Here is a 20,138-nt window from a genome sequence, read left to right on the forward strand (position 1 = left end):
AGTAAGTTTTAAGGCTCCTTCCCTCTCCCTCCCACTGCTGACTAGTTGGAGGCAGCCCTGTTGTAGCGAGCAGGCAGTTTTGGAAACCATTTTGAAGAAATTAACTCTTTCACTGTATTGCATGGTGCATCTCCAGGAAACTCGAATCTTTCAACAGCCATCTACTTAGAAGTCGTTTATGGAATATAATGCTGGGCTCATTCTAACACTAGTAGTGGTAAAAATAGTCTCTGAAAAGATTTTCTTCTGCTTTTGTCTACTTAAAAGGTCGGTTATTTGAGCAGCGTTTTGATGTTATTTGGAACTGGAAAATACACATTTTTTCCTCCTTTATTTTCTTTTTATGTTTTCCAGGCTGGAAAAGAAGATGAGAAAAATAGGGAAGGAATGAGAATAACCAGATGTGGAGAAAAACAGCAGTGTTAAAACCCCCAGAGTTACACCTCTCTGCCCTGGTGGTGCGTAGGAGAAGCCAACAGGAAGGCAAGAAGCTCTAGGCCCTGCTGATGGCTGTCCCAGGTCTCTTCTGGTGAGGAGCCAGTGGTGCTTGATGGATCTAAAGCACCTCAAACCTCAGTGTAACATGGCGTGGTTTGCCCACCGCTCCTGAGAAAAGAGCTCAAATGAGCAAACAAAACCTGAGGACACTGACAAGACTGATAATAATTTTTAATTACAGATCATCTTTAACAGATGTTCTTTGATTTTTTTTTTCTTTTTTAACATTGGTACAGAATACTTAGGGAAAAATAAAAAGGAAATTCTGGTACTCTTGAGCTGTCATTAATATATATTGAACTCTCTCCCTTGCACGTCTGTGTGGGAAGAGTGCAAAATGCATGAGCATTCAGAACTTAGGACTTGATTATATGCATTTAAACGTGATATATGATGAAGTTACTTTAAAAAAGTTGTGTAAGCATGACCTAAGCATGACACAAGAGGAGACAAGTGACACTAGAGTTAGATATCTCTTGAAAAAAGTCACAAGTCAACATTCTGAGAGAAGTAAACCCAGAACTTATTTCCTGACTCTCAGATCTCTATGTTATCCTATACACTGCTCTTGTCTTTTTTTGATCCTTGTAAGAGTTCTGAGGATTCTCTTTATATACAGCTAAAGCAGTCTTCACAAAAACTGGCATAAAGTTCAGTTCAGTTGGTGGAGTTTCTCTTGGATCACTACGCTATAGAAATATTATTTTATTTTCTTGTTCATGCCAAATTTTATTGGCATGCTGCAGTTCTCAGGAATAAAGTCAAAAAGACCCAGTCTTGTCCATGTGCCATTCTGTAAAATGTGTATATTTTTAAAGACTCGATTTGCTTAACATCACCTTTAATATATATTGCAAATGGAAACTCTTTTGTGTAGGAAGTAGACCATTTACAGAGCTGCTGTAAATGGTCTGCTTCAGATGTAAATCCCTGTACTGTGATTTGTAGCAATGAAAGCAATTTGTAAGTGTTTTAACAGGCTGAAATTTTGACTAGTTCTAGCAGCCCTTGAATTTTATGCTTTATCTGCCTTAAAAAAAATAGAAAAAAACTTTTATTTTTTTCCTATTTCTGAATATTTTTACTTAAATTATAATGGCCAACATAACTTCATTGAATTTAATTTTATATTATAACCTACTGACCTGATATTGAAAAAAGTTCTTTTTGTTGTATGCTTTGTCTCTCTCTCTATATATATATATACCCTTTTCCCCTCTATTTTCTATGTATGTATGCATTTTACCTACATTTTAACTGGAAAATAGTGAAATAGAGTTTTCAAGTTAAAATTGAGGTTAATATGTAGCTGCCAGAAATGAAATTTCTGCTCTGCAGAGAATCTGCATGGGTCAAATGATTCACATGTGTACTATAGCAGGAATTGATAGAAAAAATGTAAGATTTCAGAAACTGATCTGAGTATAACAAAACTATGGGGAAAAACACTACAGAAGTGAGGGAGTAGCATTATTAATGCTTATCAGACTAAATAGATTAACATGACTTGTTACTGCATTTATGTCACTGTTGCAAAGGATGTGATTTGCTACTAATAAAAAAAAAAGAATCATCAGCTCTTATTCCATATCCATAGATTTATTATATATTTTTCAATGACTGGCTTGTTAAAGCAAGAGATCTCTTTATTCCTTGATTCAGTTGTATGGGTGACACTAAGTAATTCAATCATTCATTCTAAGCAACACTCTTCAGGAACAATTCCGACTGAAGTCGGTGGAAATTGAGGCCAAATTTCTGAATATGTATAGTTCTACTCCCTGTCCACATGTGTCAGTCACAAGGGTAGTGATTTTATTTTGACCAAAGATATATCTGGGATGAGGTAGGTGTTGTTTCCTGGATACTCCCTAGACACAATATTTCCTTGAAGCTTTGTGAAAAAAACTAGCCTCATAGGAAAATAAAAAAGAGTCCGTGGCAGTCCCTCTGTATCCTGATCATGACGGCGCTCATCATGGGCGCTTAAAGCAGGTCTTTTAAAGCTGTATGAGAGATTGCAGCAGGAGTTGCTGTTTGGTATGAAGATGGCCATGGAAGGCAGGGGTAAGGACTGCAAGTCTTTGCCACTGTACATATATTGGATACAGCTAGAGCAAAACATTATAAGCTGTCAGCATTTTGACAGCATGCATCACTGATAAATACACCCACTCCCTGAGTATCTTGAATTGAAGTCACAAACAGATCTTGCTCTTTGGCAGAGTGAGAGAGGAACTTTGTAGAGAGAGATAGGAACCTCATAGATGGTGTCTGCTTTTTTTTTATGGTGTTGAGGAAGACTACTGTTTCTTATGGTATTAGTGCTATACTATCTGTACATTAGTCCTCAGCTTCTTCACCCTCCTAGACTGTGTCAGTATACGTATATTTGTTAATGCAGTGAAGTCATCCTAGTTCCAGGTCAGCCTCTCTAAGTTTTATATCAGAGTTTTTTGCATCAGCATTTCATTTCAACAAGTAAAATCCTGTGTACTAGCAAAACAATTGTGCATAACAATAACTGTCAGCAAAACAGGAGTTGAGAGTTTATGCTACTCATGAGTAAGCAATGAGGAAATGTATATATCAACCCAAGCAATGGCATAGGCCTATAGTTAGCCTAAATAGCAAAGACTAGGAACCTCAATGTTTCATGAAACTCTTGATGCTGACAGAATGTTTTCTTCTTTGTCCTTTCATCCGCTCCCCACCAAAAAAGCAGAATAGCCTTTATAATAATGTTGAGTATATTAAAATGATATTAAAATACTTCATTTATGAAGTTTTTCAGCACAAAGCTGTTTGCATTGGTCAGTGGTGGCAGGGTTCACTTCGCTACCAGATTTCCTTTGCTAATGAGGTGAGGCAAACCATCGTTGTGATAATTTGTTCTTTTGTGATGATTGTTCTAGAAATTTACATCCTGGACTTTTATCTTCTGAACGAGAACACATACAACTTAATTAAGCACAGAAGAACAATAATATTGGCAGAAACTGATTTTCTTTTTTCACTGTGCAAAAAAATCCTTAAGCAAGCAACCAAAAAACCACCTGGGAGTCGTATTCTCTATTTACATGTCCTTGATGGAAACGAGCCATTCCAAAAGGGGAACTTGCAACCACCTGATCTTGAAGCTATCGGCTCAGCGAGCTGAGCTATTTTCTCATTAAGTCATAGATGAGAAAATGATTTAGCAGCGCTTCTGCCCAGGTTAGCTCTTACGTGACAGTAGTGCTTGGGTTGCTTCAATATATTCTGAGAACTAGCTTTCTTTAATCAGGAAATGGTGGTTTTTGCATATGAACCACAGAAAATATTAAAATTCTCCCATGAAAGTTTTCCTTGATTTTTTTTTGTCAACTCTTAAGTTCAACAGTGGTAACTAAAAACCTGAATGTAATTACCAGCCAATGCCTTGCCAAGGGTTCTCCTTTTCAGTTCAGTGTGGATTGTGCTTAGTCAGCAAAACAGATTGGGTTTAGTACAATTGCACTCAAAGTTGAAATAACTAAAAATAGATTTTTAATGTTGGTATTTTATATGATGCTTTTTTTTTTTTCTGACCAGACCTTTAGCATTGCAATATAATTGCTTCATTGGCCAGAGCACATGTGGTGTGTTAGCATTTCCTATGAAGAGGTTTTGTCTTACCAAAATTAATTTACTCAGGATTATGGGCCTCTGTAAAGAGTGTAGTAAAACATTTCCTAGGCTGGAAAGGGATCATCAGCTTAAAGTATATGAGATTTAGTAAACTGTAGGCAGAGTTCTTATCCATAGTGTTTGCTCACTATTTGTTCTGAAATTGCTTGCTATTTGCTCAGAAACCAGAGGATGGGGCTTGCCTGAGCAATACTCTTTCCCTTCCTGCCTGTGAGGTTCATACTTGTTTTTAAATAGCTTTCAAAAAATGGCAGAATGATGTCACCTTCAGTTGTTCAAGCAAACTGGGCAGGAGAAAATTTTGTGTGGGTGTATCTCAGGATTTCTTAACATGTTTTCTAAACAAACGCCTATGAATTCTTTGTCTCTTTTGAGAATATAAAAGAAATTAAATATTCTATCTACAAATGACTATTTTTCTTTCTGTTGGGGAAAAGATTTCTGTAAAAATATTTGCTAAATATTACCTATCTCTTTATAAAATATTTTTTCTCAATAAAAGAATAAAATAACATAAAGTCATGACCTATGCAAAGTCTGAGTTATAAGAATGTACATAGGCTTCCACCAGAAAATGAAATTTACTTGAATCTGATGTGGTTGGTATAAAGGCTAACCTATTGTGATTTATACCAAACATTATTTATTACTACACACCTCTAACATAGGATGATTTATATCAGCTGCTTAATCAACTGTGAATATAAAAAACATTGAAAACATGACACCAACAAGTACTGCTGATGTCCTTTGTGTAAAATGTTTTGTTTGCCATGACCACATTCCAAAATTGCGCAGAACAGCCTATGCCTTTGGTATGAATCTATTCCCATTTCTTGAAGTGGAGTATCATTCTTGTAGTACTGGAATTTGTCCTACATTTCCAAGCTAGCTTTATACTTAGCATTAGTATTTTCTTCTTTAATGTATGCATACAGCAGCATCCATATATACTGTAGTATACTTTGAAATGCTGTGGAGAACATCAGAGTAAGTCAAATAAACAGCTATATTTCAAGTCTTATGTAGCAAGTCATTTCACTGCATTGAAGTGTGGATTTACCCTGAAATCATTTACACAGATGGATGATGTAGTGATTAGGTTACAGGATCACATCCAGTGCCTGAAGGACCAAACGTGCTTAGAGTATTAACAGTTCTTTATGCTTACAGCTTAGTTGTGGAAGACATAATTACAAAAGATAAAAAAAAATGTTTTATTTAATAACTTCGTAAAAGGAATTGTGTCTCTGCTACAGTGAAATGTTCAGTTTAAAATTTTCAAACTGGGGCAGAACTGGCAGCCAGCTTTCACGGGGAAGTGCACCACTCAACTGAGAAGCAGAAAAGGGCTTTTCAGGCAGTCATCTGTGTTGTACATAACAGATTTTCCTGATGGGAATGAAGTGTCTTGTTGAAGTGCCTGGAAGCAGGAAGCTGAACAAATGATAGAAAATTACTAACACTTTTTGGAGTAAGAAAACTGTGCTTTTGCAATGTCTAAATATATTTTCTGTGACTACTGCTGATAATACTGTCCTGATTTTCTAGACAAATTGAGCTATTGCTCACTAATGCAGCTAAATAGGGAATAATGTCTCTGACATCACAGTAAGCAGGAGGTGTCAATAACAGTGTCTGGAAAGACCTGAATGAGAGGACTGAGATTTGCATGCCCAGGACAGCGGCGGTGGGGAGTCCACTCCAGGGCTCACACTGCGGCAGTGCCAACCGGAAAAGAGTTTTCTTGGCTTAAGGTGAAAAGTAATTTATTTAAAATACTTTAGATAAGCTGGCATCCTCACTGTAGGTAATATGAAGTGTAATTTTGTTTCTAGTGGTTAAAATTGGTCATGGGAAGACGAACTTCACTTAGAAACACTGAGATAGGAGTTCAGATCGGACTTTTTAGATGCAGGTTGTTTACTGAGAACATTTTTAGCTACCTCATATAATATTTAGTGTCCAGAATGCATTCACAGAGCATTTAAGTGCTTGGATTGCCTATATCATGTGCAAAATTTCAGAGACTACTTTTCGGTTTTGTTATTATTAATGATGTCCGGCAAGTGAGTGAAATAAATGCACAGTAATCTTCAGACATTCTCTGTACGTACGCTTACTGGTGCTAGCCAAACTTATGCCAAGCAACTAAATGATTTTTCTTCTGTGGAAAAAAAAAAATAATGTTACGACACGTTTGTTTATTTGTGCTTCCAAATGCTTTATCTCTCCCTTCTGCAGGGTTCAAACGTGCTTTTGGAGTTGAGGCCCAGATCCTGGTGGAGATACTATAATAAACCAAATACAAATTGAATTTATTTTCTAAAAATAAGGAATATTGTATCAAGAATAAGAAATATTGCATCTCACCTACAGAGGCGTAGGTGAGAACTTCTGTCAGAATCCCTGAGATTTGCTATCTGGTTACAAGAGAGATGGGGTGAGATGTGGTTGTTATCCAAAGAATAACCTTTCTTCTTCAGAAGTATTAGCTGAAGCCTTCGAACATCAGGCCATTACTACTGAACAGTTGAAGGCTCTCTGTTTTGCTAGGGGGCTGAGCACTGTCAACTATTTCATTATATTAACTGTTACAATTACAGTCCACCCAAACGTGAGAGACTGGAATTTCAGAGGCAAAAGGCTACCATTGCAATAATAAATAGAATGAGAATAACTGACATCTTTAGTAAGGAGTGGTTAGGGCTATGTTGTCCAAATTAGAAATGAGACAGGTCCACTTACTCATGTTTAAGTTTGAATGTATCACTGTGAGAGGAAACATATCACTTCAGCCTCTGAATTTGAGTGGAGGTCATTGCACTTAGATTATCCTGGGTTAGCATTGTTGACATAATCTTTTGGGAATAGATAAATCTCTGCAGGAAATCTAATATGGGTGAGATGAAATCGATAAAGTTGTCCTGAATTGACAACGACTTTTGAAGAATCAAAGTACTTGGAAGGAAGATTGATGATTATAGTAGTTGCAAGAAACACTCTCTGTAAATCCAGTTCCCTATGCTAAAGAGCCAATATCACAGAGTATTCCATACTTTTTTTTTTCACATTGCCTGTATGCAGCTATATGAAATATTTGTTAAGAGTGTGATCCAAGAAAATATACAACTATGATGTTAAAAATAATTAGATGGTATTAATTGTCTATGGAAAAGATAGACAAAACAAGTTTGAATCTGACATTTAGGAAGCTGTTTTAAATGATGAATTACTTCATGGGTAAAGGTAGGGAAAGAGTAGTTGTTTAATTTTCTTTTCTTCTTCATCAGAACTATACAGTTAACAGCAAGTACCAGAAATCATAAACAAGTTCAAGCATGTGGCCAGCAAAAGAGTATGGCTAATATCAGGGTAATAGCTGATATCATACACTTTCTTTGTTTAGTAAGCATATCTTCACACAGTCATAGTAGTGATTCAGGAAATCTTAAGGAAATGCATCATCAACACCTACTCTCCAAATGAATGAGACCTCAGAGCCCTGCAGTATTTTGGTCTGTTTTTAAAAGACAGGATGGATCAGAGTGTGAACTTGATGTGTCAGGATTATATCTTTCATACCCTAGGGAATAAAATGCAGCTGGGAGTAGTTTCTCCTTTTTGATGGAAAAGAAATACTAACTGATAGGACAGGGTCTCTGACAAATTGATTCCATTTAGCTGACCTAACACAAATAGCACTTTAACAGAGTGTTACATTAATAATCTCTCCTTTTAGACTCCCTGTTTGCTTCTGGAGGCAGGTGCCAACATTTTGCTATTACTTTAAACAAACATAATTAAGCAATTGTTCAGTGACTTGGCTTCCTGGGCCAGATTCTCATCTTTCTCTCTGCACTGAATTGGATGAGTTTATTATGCCTCTGTAAATAAGATCAGAATGTAGCCTTGTGTGCCTCAACCTTGATAAAACCACGTCCGTAGTGAAAGCACAGAGGTTTTGTTTGTTCACTCTTCAGTCAAAGCTCCTTAATAACCTGATGCTTGTGACTATCTACGCAACTATATGAACAAATGAACATCACTTGCAAATCATGGGTCAGACTTGACAGCAGAGATAGGAAAACTTGTGACTGGAAAACACTGTTCAGGAAACTACAGTATTATTACAAGTCATTCTTCTCCCTCACCTCTATCATGTGTGGTCCACATATTTAACTAGATACTTAAGAAAAACAGGGTTAGTAAGGAAGGGGAGTGTTCATTGAATCGTCCTTCAATGTGACCACACCAGCTTTAGTGAGAGTGATGCTATGCACCTCGCCTGATCTTCCTGATGATTGCCATGGTCGTTTGTACTTGGGCATATCTCTTCTAATACTTATCTTGGGAGAGCCAAGAGGTTGCTGTGTTTTATCAGGCTCAGGATGTTGCTTAGCACTGTGTCCTATTTACAGTGTAAGCAAACACTAAAAGAATCAGATGTGGCATCGGGATCCTTCCAGAAAATGTTTTCTTGTGTAGCAAACAAAGCATGTTTTGATCGAAGGGGATCAGCAGAGCTGGTGGAAAGAGAAGGCAGTGAGAAAAAGGAGTCCCAGATATAATGAGGACAGATATGGGTAGAATACCTGTAGGGTTCAAGTTGCAGAGGGCCACAGAATAGAGAGGCTGGAGGTAAGGAGCCAGCACAGAGACATGAGATACAATTAAGAGATGTGGTTGGTTGGTGCTATGCATTGACTCTAGAATCAGAGGCTTCACCTTCTCTTACAAACAGTTGCAAACTTGATGACAATAAGAGTGGTACCTCTTTTATAAGTTGATTTAGTAGTGCACCAGCTCCCACTGCAGCCAGTTATGCTGTTATTTGGGTACTGCATGCTTGTGTGGTTGAAATAAGACTCCCAGCATCCTGAAGTTCCTGTAGGTTTTCATATTGAATTTTTTGTTTTTCATTTTAAGAGAGAAGAAACAAATTATTAGGGGTGACAAGTCAAACACTTAAAAGTTATGAATTACCAGTATTTGAGGCAATGGCTGATAATGGCAGGTAGATAATCATGAGGATTGTATTGTCATGCATATGCACGAGGGAGTCAATTAGGGTTGCTTAAGCAACTTTGCAGGTTTTTTTTTTTTTTTTCTTAACAGTTGGGTGCTTGGTTTTGCAACTTTAAAGATCTTTAAATGTAAGTAATCATAGCTAGTATTACCATAACACCTAATCTTGGCATCCTGCTAAGAGCTCATTCCCAGTAATATGTTATGTCAATGATTTCTAAAGGTAGAGTTTTGTAAAAGAAGTGTTTCTTTTTATCAGTTTAAAATTTGGTGCCTTTCAGTGTCTTTTCATGCCTCTTTGTTCTTATGAGGAATGCTGCCACATAGGAGCTGCTTGATGTATGTTTTCTGTTCCAAATATGCTTTTATATGCATCTGTTTTATTTTCAATATGAGCAGCTCCAATTTTCTTAGTTTCTCTTGTACTTTTATGAACCGATGTCCCTAAGTGTATAAACAGCTCTCTTTTTTGCAGTCTCTAAGCCTTTCTGCGAAATCTAATTTTAAGTTCAAGACAGAAAGCTGGTGAACTGGTCAGGATGTCACAGAAAAAAAAATATTATGACAAGGATAGGAAAGAGAAAAATGTGTTGTAAAGAGAGAGGAGTACTTTTTTCGTCTCTCTATAAGGGAAGGAGACCTGGAAAAATGTTTTACAACTAAAATATGTAGCAAAACAGCGACAGGGAATTTTAAATATTATAGTTATTACTGTCTTTTAGTGATTCCCAGGGTTTTCACTGCATACCCATGCACTCCTCCATTCTTCCACCTGTCTTTTGCACTTTATAATTTAGATAATTTTTAAAACAAAGCTTGCTTTTACATGAAGAATTGCCTAATTTTAGGAGTCTATACCAGCACAGTCTCACATGCAGAAGTCAGTCTGCTTCCAAATGCAGAACTCTTGGATAACTTTAGCTCTTGAAGCTTAGGCTTAAAAAAAGATTCATTAGCAAGAATTTAACCATCAAATTGGGGAAATTGATAATTCCTGTCTTTTCAGGACTTATGAGACCATACCTGGAGTGTCCAGTCTCAACTGCCCACTACAAGATAGCAATCAACATACTGAAATGAGTCTTGCGGAAGGCCACCAAAATTGTCAGCGGCTCACATATACGAAATATGTTTCATATACGTCTCTGGGAGAAGCAGAGGGAGCTACGTTTATACATTTTTAGGAAGAAGGTTGAGGGGAGACCTTATTGCTTTTACAAATAGTAAATGGGAGATTATAGGGTCAAGTAGGACTCTTCTTGGAGGTGCAGAGTAATAGGACACCTATAATAGTTGGGAAATGGGGATTTCTGTTTAGATAAGAGGAAGAAAACTTTTTCACTGTGGGGATGTTCATTGCAGTAGATCGGTTGGTGGAATTGTGAGTTACTCAAAACTTACCTGGACGCAGCACTGGGCAATCTAGTGGACTACAATGCTCAGGAAAAGAATGATTTTGATGAATTCCTAGACTAAAAAAATGTAATCTGCTTACTCACTAAGTAGCTATAATACATTTAAAGTAGAATTTAATAGAGAATGTGCCATCAAACGCAATATGAGGTAATTTATTTTGTTGTATAACCATTTATCAAAACCCTCTTCTGGAACAGCCTATGTTCGCTTGTAGCATATTTTAAGATTCTTTCTTTTTAGTAGACATTTTTCCTCTGAAGTCTTCCCGTATTGTCTAAAGACATAATTCATGCTATTTAAGTGTCATTCTAGTCTATACTGAGGACAAACGAATTTCCTATTAATTCCAAAGGTAACAAATAAATAATTTTGGTAATATCCTTGCTAAGATATTTTGTCTGTTAAGTGCTTTCTGTATGTGCAATCTTGTATGTCTCTGGTGATTTGTTTCCTTTGGATTCCACAGTATGTTCCTTAAGTACATCATAAAAATAACATAATCATGATGCTATCTGTCCTATTACAAAGTATACCACAATACTGTGTTTATAGTTAAATACAGCCTCAAGGACCTCATACCAGTGCCAAACAAGTAAGTTGTTTTCAATTAAGGACATCATCTCAGTTCTCAGTAAACTCACAAGATTATTTATGTATGAGTTAGGGCTTGATGTTGTTAGAAAATGTATATTAGAAGCATCCAGCTTAGCTTTAGCTTGGACTTAACCACTACCAACAAAAATGAAGCATAATAATAATAATAAAAAAGATGGCTGTAATGAGGCTATGCCACAGATGATTTTGTTAGTTAATTTTGTATGGCTGCTAATGCACGGATATTCCTAATGATTCCATTAGAGTTTAAATAACAGAATTCAGCACAAATATATTTCTACTGAGCAGCAGAAACATAATTTCTCTGGAAATGCAGCTGCTGTAGTTGAAGATTAGGCTCTTACTATCCCTTAGGGAGATTACTATCTCTGCCAGCTGACTTAGTTTTTATACTGCCAGCAATTTATTAGATTGCTTTGCTCTTAAGTGTGATAATAGGCCTTATGCTTAGCAAGGTTTAGAGACTTCCAGTGCATTAATATTTTATGGCAATGACAGTCAAGACACATTTTGTTTACCTAACAAGACAAGCCAAGCTAGAGCTGATGCGTATTGGAGATTAGCAGTTTTAACTGGTAGGAGCTCTGCCAATTATGTCTTTAATGCTTTGCAATGACTTTTGTAATTGTAATCTAATCATTTGCATATCTGATGCATCAACATCTTATTCTGAACAGTGTTTTGTGTGTCCTATGTATTTATAGACTGTTTGTTTTCTGGGGGGATTCAATTTAGGACGAAACTGATCGAATGTCTCAGTCTCCAGGAAGTAACCCTTATTTTCCCCCATCCCATCGGGGATGGTCTCTTTTCAGTGGTGGCCACTGATAGGACTAGAGGAAATGGCCGGAAACTGAAACATCAAAAATTCCATAGGAACTTAAGGAAAAAATTCTTAACAGTGAGGGTGACAGAGCACTGGAACAGGCTGCCCAGAAAGGCTGTAGAGTCTCCTTCTCTGGAGATCTTCAAAACCCGCTTGGATGCAGTCCTGTGCCACGTGCTCTAGGTGTCCCTGCGTATGCAGGGGGGTTGGACTAGATGATCTCTAGAGGTCCCTTCCAACCCTAAGCATTCTATGATTCTATGATTCTATTTTCTTGATTTGTCCGATGTGCTAGCTAAAAGAGGACCCTCCTTTGCCATGACTTGGGGTCAGTGACAGTCATAGTTTCTGCAGCCCCCCAAAATGCTTTGAGTCCTGCATTTCTTCTCAACAAAGCAGATCTATTGTCTATTTTTAGTAATGGGAAGAAGAGTAAAAATCAGTGGGTCAGATGTCTGGCATTGATTCATTGTGTCTGCAGAAAACTCACACTCTCAGCTCCAGGGACAAGAGAATCTGGTTCTATTACTTAGGCTCATGTGTATTAGAAGTCTCTCTGTTAAATACAGTTTGTACAATAACGACAAACACCTGAGTGAAAAAAAATATGGCCCACAAAACATCCTTGAACAAAACATCTCCTGCAATTAACACCTCTGAAATCCTCCACAATTAATGCCTCTCACAAATAATATCTCCAAAGTGATAAAGAATAAAAGCAAAGATTCGAATGTAGATATGTCTAGGGTAGCCTGTCCTGTCTGTAGGTGTTAAATGCTTTTAAAGATGTTCCACACTATATTTGAAAGACTAAGAAACACAGAAATCTTTGTGCTGGAATAATCTATTGTCACGATGCCTGTGTGTGATTGATGCATATTTTTATTATGGTATTCTGAAAAACATAACACAGTTGTACACTTCTTTTTTTGTAGAAGTAATTTACATCAAATGAATATGCTTCAAAAATGGTTTTGTTTAGACACAGAGTTTGATCTTTTACACGTGTCTAGCTAACTACATCAGCATATCTATAAAAAGTTCTTGCATACTAGATAGACAATGGTCACAGTTTTAAAACAAAAAAGAATGTTTGGTTGCTTGATCTAGATTTCTTCTGACAATAAGAATTAGAAAAAAAAAAGAATTGCAATTTCCCAAATTATTTTAGTGAAAGGTAGTGACAAAAAAACCCTAACATATTTACACTGAAAATTGAAATTTGATATTCTCCCTATCTCCCTTAGTTTAAAAAGCAAATTACTTTTTGCTTTTTTTTTAATGTAGCACAAGCTACCATTTATTTTTACAGCTCAGGATTTTCTTTTCTGAAAAGCCTGTATTTTAAATTGTTCTTAACTAAAAATATTAACTCAGCTCCAATGCTGATGTTAACAGTTACAGCTGGTTTCAGCTACAAAGCTGATGTTTGTAGCAGTGGATAGGAAGAAGCCGGGAGGCAAGATTTAGCTTTGGTTTTGAACTGTGCTGGTCTGTGATTCTGAACATTTAACCTCCCTGTGCTCCAGGTTTTAAATGGGCTGCTGTGAGATTTAAGTTCATGCTGTACTTTGAAATGCTTGTAAAAAAAAGTCCCTATGAAAGCTTAAAGTAGGCTAGTGGTTAATAATGGACATTTATTTTCCTCTAAGCTGGCTATAAATATTATGAAATGGAAAGAACAGTTTAATTGCACCAGCTCTATCTTGTTTCCAAGATGTACTTTTAATTGGTTGCCTTCTTTCTCAGTTTCTACCTTGTACTGTAAGCAAGCCTTTGTTTGTTTGTTTAGTTTTCTTTTTCTTTTTCTTTTTTTTTTTTTCTTTTCCTGATCCAGAAACCCAGAGCTGATCCTGGAGCCGGCATCTAAAGTACTGGTGAGGGAGAAGGAGATATTGAGCATGTAGTCCAGTGATGACTGATGACCCGACTCCTGCAGTTGCTCCGCTGTGATGATTCGCAGGAGGCACGGGGTGTTGCTTCCTCTTCCCAGATAGCCTTGGAGTGAGAGTGGCGACAAGTTGTGCCCCTTGCCTTGGTGAGTGCCTGTGTGTTGATCAAGAGGGGCTTGATCAGACATGTGATGCACGTAAGTCTGCTGCTATGCGTCTAGTGCTGCACTAAAAGCCGGGGGAGGTGCGCATGCACGCCTGTGCACTGGCTGCTTGTCAGTGAAAATGGCATGTATAACAATAATGACTTTTGGTATAAAGCCCTCTGCCTCTCCCAGGTATATTGGCCTTCACCATAGTATGATTTTTTGGCATCCTTCTTGAGATCTTCAGGGCAAGCGAAAGATACCATCAGTCATGGGAATAGTAAGGAAGGTTGCCGATCATTCAACAACTCCCCTGGCACCACGGGAAGCAATCTCACTTACATATGGCGTGGGGCTACTCAGGATCAGGTTGCAAAAAAAGAAGGAAAACAAGGAAGCTGCAGTAGGCTGCCAAGATTTCGGGTCACGGAGCCAGATGTTTGACAATACTGTGTGTCAACAACAATTGGTGGGGACCTACTTTACAAACTGCCCTTGGTGTCCATCTGCACACCTCATTTCCCTGATGCCCTCCAAAACTTGGCCCTGTGGGTTTCCAGCGCTGCAGAGTTTGTTCCTTGGTGTGTGGACCAAGGGATGATCAAATGTCACTCATGGGTGCATGGCGGAGGCAGGGTGAAAGCAAATGAGGTGCCTTTCAGGGAATTTGGACAATGAAGTTGATCTTCTACCAGAAGTTCTAGTTTAAATAAATGTTACGGTTGTGTGCACACTTGTATTTTTGGAGCATAAAAATATGCGTAGATATGACCATCAATTAGGCATGGCTGGTGAGCTGTTGGCAGGAAGCCAAAGGGTCCTTGACCATGACAGGAGTTGAACGCCATTCTGGCAGGCCATATCAGGCTTCAGGAGCTCGCTGGCGGCTGCACTAAGCCTAAACCCACAAAAGGACATTGAAAGGGAAAGAATTAAATGATAGTGCAGAGACCTTTTAGGGTCACATCCCCTGGCTTCTGCTTTTTGTCTTTATTGAGTGCCTGTATCACACTGGTCGACCTCGGCTGTGCTGGTGGTCTTGCCATACATCCTTCAGGAATTTCCTAATGAGGCATGTTTTACAATAGGTTTATTTTAAGAGGAAACTAGAGCTTGTGAGTACTTTCAGGAAGCATTGCTAACGTTTGTTTGACAAACAGTAAGCATTTATTTCAGTGTCTCTTTATGCCTGCAGTTATGTGCTTTCTGCAAACATTGCAATCAGCAAGTTCTTGTTGATGTGGTGTGCCTGTAAAGAGCGTGTACCTGGGTGTCTTTTGCAGCATAACTCATACAAATCAGTTGTACCACAAGTCCTGGGGAACCTTGGGTGGTCAGCCTGTTTGCCACAGGAAAGAATACTGTATTATTTAGATAACCAACTGTTTAGGCACATGTTTGAGTCCAAGCACTCCCAGGAAATTATGTGTTTGCAGGCAGAAATGCAAGTCATCTGGAGGTATAATTCTAAAGAAAACAGTTGCGCTTCAAAAACTAACATCTCTTTGTGTACGGCCTGGGCAGAATTATGTTAAATAAGTATATTTCTTTTTCAAGTATTTTCTAAATTCCAATATGGCAGGAACAATAGCAAATTTTGTAATTGAATCCCCAGAATTTAATGTTAAAATAGATTGAAGAGCCTTTTAGCTATTTTCAATTAGTCTCATATTTAATCAAAAACTGTATTTTGTTTCCATTCTTTTTTTTCTGTTCTTGATCACCTATTAAAAAAATCAAAGAAACAGAAAAATTTTCATGTTTCATTTTGTTATTTGGATCTATGCTGCTATATGCAATGCATATATTTGTCAAAACATGAGGAATAATTAGTCCAGATGTATGTGACAATTACCAGAAAACATTTGCAAACTGTATGATCTAAATGCATATATATGAGAATTAAAAGAGGGGAAAAGAAAACCAATTACAATGTTTTATAGAAAAGGAAATTCCCCTAGAGATCTGGAAAATAAGACCATTTATTATAGAAAGGAACTTAAAAAAAATGTATAACTTTATGTGAAATGTACCTTTAAAATCTATTACATGACAAGAAAAACAAGAAGTCATGTCAGAAAAACTTTTAAAAGTTGTAGCACCTATTTATTTTTCAGGAAAATTTCCAAAGTATACAGGAAATAGAAACCTTACTCGGAGTATATTAGTTTATTGAGTTCTTGCTGCCTTGAAAATCATAGCGTAAATCTCCAGGGACTCCTATAAAGATGTATTACATCATAAAGCAAACTAAGGATAGTAACCCATGTTATTAAACTGTCAACATACATTAGAGTACAATTTATCCACCATCCAACTCAACTTAAAGCCTCTCTGTTGGCAGAAATTTTAAAACATAAGACCATTCTCTAATCATCTAAAGCCTAAGGTACTTTGGAAAAAATGTTGTAATAACCGCTCCACCGCTCCAATGCTGTATGTGTGAATTTCATTGGTTTAGTGCAGCAAATGCTCAGCCATTACTAGGAAGGATTCTGAAGGATTACCACTTAAAAGGTTGTATTAGTGATGCTGGAGATTTATCATTTCACAGCATATTAATAAAGGTTTGTTATAGCAGAGGTAATGAAAAATAAATCTTAAAACCCAGTGCTTAAACCTTGCTTAATTTCCACATTAATATTTAACAACAAACCTGATAAAGATGACTTTGCTTATAAAGCCTGCCCTTTCCACTAGAGAAAATAGGGCTATCACTTTGAGAATACTGGAGACTGGTGGTATTTGGCAGGAATTAAGATAAGTAAGAATTTCAGATCTGCTCATAATGTAGGCCGAGGCACAAGAAATTCTGTCTGCATGTATTTATATGAAGCATCATTGTTAATTTCAATCATAGATGGACGAAGGAATCCTGGGGTGATTATAGGTATTTGTCATCCAAAGGCTTTGGTGAGGGTTGACATAGGCAACAGAGGAAAGGAAGGGAATCTGTGGGATCAAATAACCACCAAGCTGAGGTTAATAAAAACCAAAATGACAAATCTTCTCTTCCCTCCTATTGCCAGAGAGTGTAGTGTTACTGCCTGGGGGTTAGGAGACAATTGCCCAAGAAATGGGATGAGTGGAGGTCTTGGGCTGGTAGTGGTAAACATTCATAGCTGTAAACATTCACAGTGAGGCAAGTGGCAAGGCTTTGCTAAAATATTAATAACCACTGTTGTCACTTCCATGCAACCTATATCCTGGAATAATTGTCACAGAAAGTATGCCACACTAAGTAATACTCTTCCCTTCCCCTCCCCACCCCACCCCAAAAAAAGAAGTAAATCCTACCAGAGTATTTACTATGAGCTATTTTATTTCTTAACATAAATGTATATTTTGAAAAAAAAAAAGTGCTAAGTAAAGTCCAAACCATTAGAGCTGGTGAAGGCTATAAGTGGTCAAAAGTATGGATTAGAACTGGAATGTGGGAAATGGTAGGAATTTAATCTCTGTCTCCACTTCAGCAGTCTACCCTTAATCCTCAAATGGTAAAATGCTTTTTTTAGAGAAGCCGCAGTGAATAAATACCAATGTGGATGTCAGCAATTGCCAACATTTTTTGTCAGTGTTAGCCTAGTAAAATGGAGAATTTATAAAACTCTGTTCTTTAAGAATCTAAAGCTTCAGCCTCACTGACCTGTCAAAGAGCATATTTAACTGCTTCACCATGTAAAGGCAATCTATCATTCAAATTACATGGCATAATATTCTCTGAAACCACCATTGCTCATTATAGCTACAAATAGATGTGGTCATTCATTTTCTGTGGAAAATCAAGTAAGAGCACATTCGTCTTCTCTTTTTTTTCCCTTGGACATATTTCTGTCCAACAGTCCTCCCAACAGGAAGCTTTATTAGCAACATGTAAAAATAAAATGCCTAATGTAAAACTTATTTACAGTATTCTTGAGCTGGACTGTAGCTGAGAAGTTTGTTGCTAATGAGAAATTACAGCATGCAACACTGCTGCCAAAGGAAGCATCTGTACAAAGTCTGTAGTATACATCTGAAGACTAATGTTTCCTGAATATATAAGTATTTGGGCCAGCTTGCAGTTCAGCAGATTCTTTTCTAGGATCCTTCAGACTTCTGCCCAGGAAACAATGACTATTTACAGTTTTTCTCCATGCTTTGTGGGGTAATAAAAAAACAACTAGTCAACCCACAAATCCAGCAGCAAAATGAATAAAGCTCTCAAGCCTCCCACTTTCCAAAATCCAGGGACGCTTAACATCCTGCATATACTCTGAATTGAGTATCTTTGCAGAACAGTTTATAAGCTGTTCTGCTGCTTTAACACCTCAAAAGTATTTTAATCATAATGCTTAGCAGGGAATCACTAGGTGTTTACATTACTGACGGGAGGCTCAGCTGAAGGTCGGCTGACTGTGTTTCCTGTAATACTTTGCTGCAGAGCATTAGTCTCTCAGGAAAAAGTGCCTCAGGTCTGATGCTCATTTCCACTGCTGGTGGGACTGCAAGACATGTGGTAGTCATGGGTCCAGCACTGCGCAGAAACCCACTTTCCACCCTTCCATGCTTCCAGACTTGAAATTCCACATGAAGGAGGAGGTCTTCTGAGGTTTTGTTTTGTCTGTGTTTGTTGTGTGGAAACAAATTGCCCTGTTTCACATTTCTCTGTCAACCTACATGTCTTAAAAAAATAACAGTGCTGAAATACCTCAGTGAAGGGAGTAGCTGTCTCTTTACTGATTGCAGTGACAGCTCCAGCATACGTGGAAATGAGCTTGCCCACTTTCCTATCACATGGCTGGAAAGTGGTTTTGCAGGGAAACTCTTACTCCATGGGGAAGATGACCTTAGTGTAGGAATCTTGGATGCACTGTGCATTTTCTGCACTGAAAACTAATCTCTTTATCTGTTTGTAGGTTTGCATAAGTTGACCAGAGAGGAGTTTTAATGGCAGCCCTTCTGTTTAAGACAAAAATAAGCTTGCTGATCACCTTAGGAAAAAAAAATCTTAAAAGAGCTGGTGTTACTAAATTTGAAAGAATGAAATTGAAGAAGTATTAAAACACAACCAGGATTTGCGCTTTTGTTTGCCAGTCTAATGTGTAGAGCTCCTATTCTGTGGTTAGGGGAGACAGAAATTGCTGCCACACACTTACTTGGTGCTATTCTTTCCCTCTCTCCAGGTAATTGTTTGCATTCCCTACAAAGAGGCACTAAACCACTCTTGGGATTCTTTGACTGTGTGTGAGTTAAAAAAATATTAATGTAAATAGGCGAGGATTTTCAAGTAGCTAAAAAAAGGAGTATTTCAGATTTGTTCTTAGTTTTTATGGCAGTCAGACCTCTTTGCCTCCCTGTTAGACATATTAGAAACTATACTTTTAATCAGGTTCCTATGTTCCTTTTCTATGCAGGAAGAAATATATGTTATTTTCACCACAACTTTAAATTTCATATTGACATTGCAAAGAGGAAGATGACTATTCCTAATTCAATGATTTCAGTTCCTGTGTATGGTAGGGAGCATTTTTATCAGAGACATATCTGGAAAAGCTGGTTGGACAATAGCAACAATGCTGAAAATAACCGCATTTAGGTACTGAAGTTGCTTCCACCTGCTGGGCTGTGAGTACACATTTTTGCTAGAATAAATAGCGACTGCAAGACCCTGAGAGACTTTCCTCAAAATTATTCCATTATATTTCTGAGTTATTCCTTGAATAATCGTCAGCAATGGACATCTCGCTATGAAACAGTTAAAGACGTGTGATGAATTCAGCAAGAGAACCTGTATCTCCCAGATTCCCAATTTCTGCGCTCCTTTCCGAAGGGAAGACAGGTCATTTTAGTATATCTGCACAGCACTGAGCAGTGAGAATCCAATCCTAGAAATAGTGCTTTAATATGAATATGAAATAATGCTAAAAGTAGCATTAGCATGATAATGCATGCAGCAGCAGATCTGTACACAGTGTTACAACTGACGATATTCTGGGCCCTATAGAAGTCAGGACTACAGAGCAAACACCTGTTTAAGAAAACTTTTGTTCAAGTAAATGTAATACT

This window comes from Tinamus guttatus, unplaced genomic scaffold (assembly GCF_059628265.1).
Source record: "Tinamus guttatus ecotype Peru unplaced genomic scaffold, ASM5962826v1 Tinamus_guttatus_pri_ptg000199l, whole genome shotgun sequence".
NCBI classification, from domain to species: Eukaryota; Metazoa; Chordata; class Aves; order Tinamiformes; family Tinamidae; genus Tinamus; species Tinamus guttatus.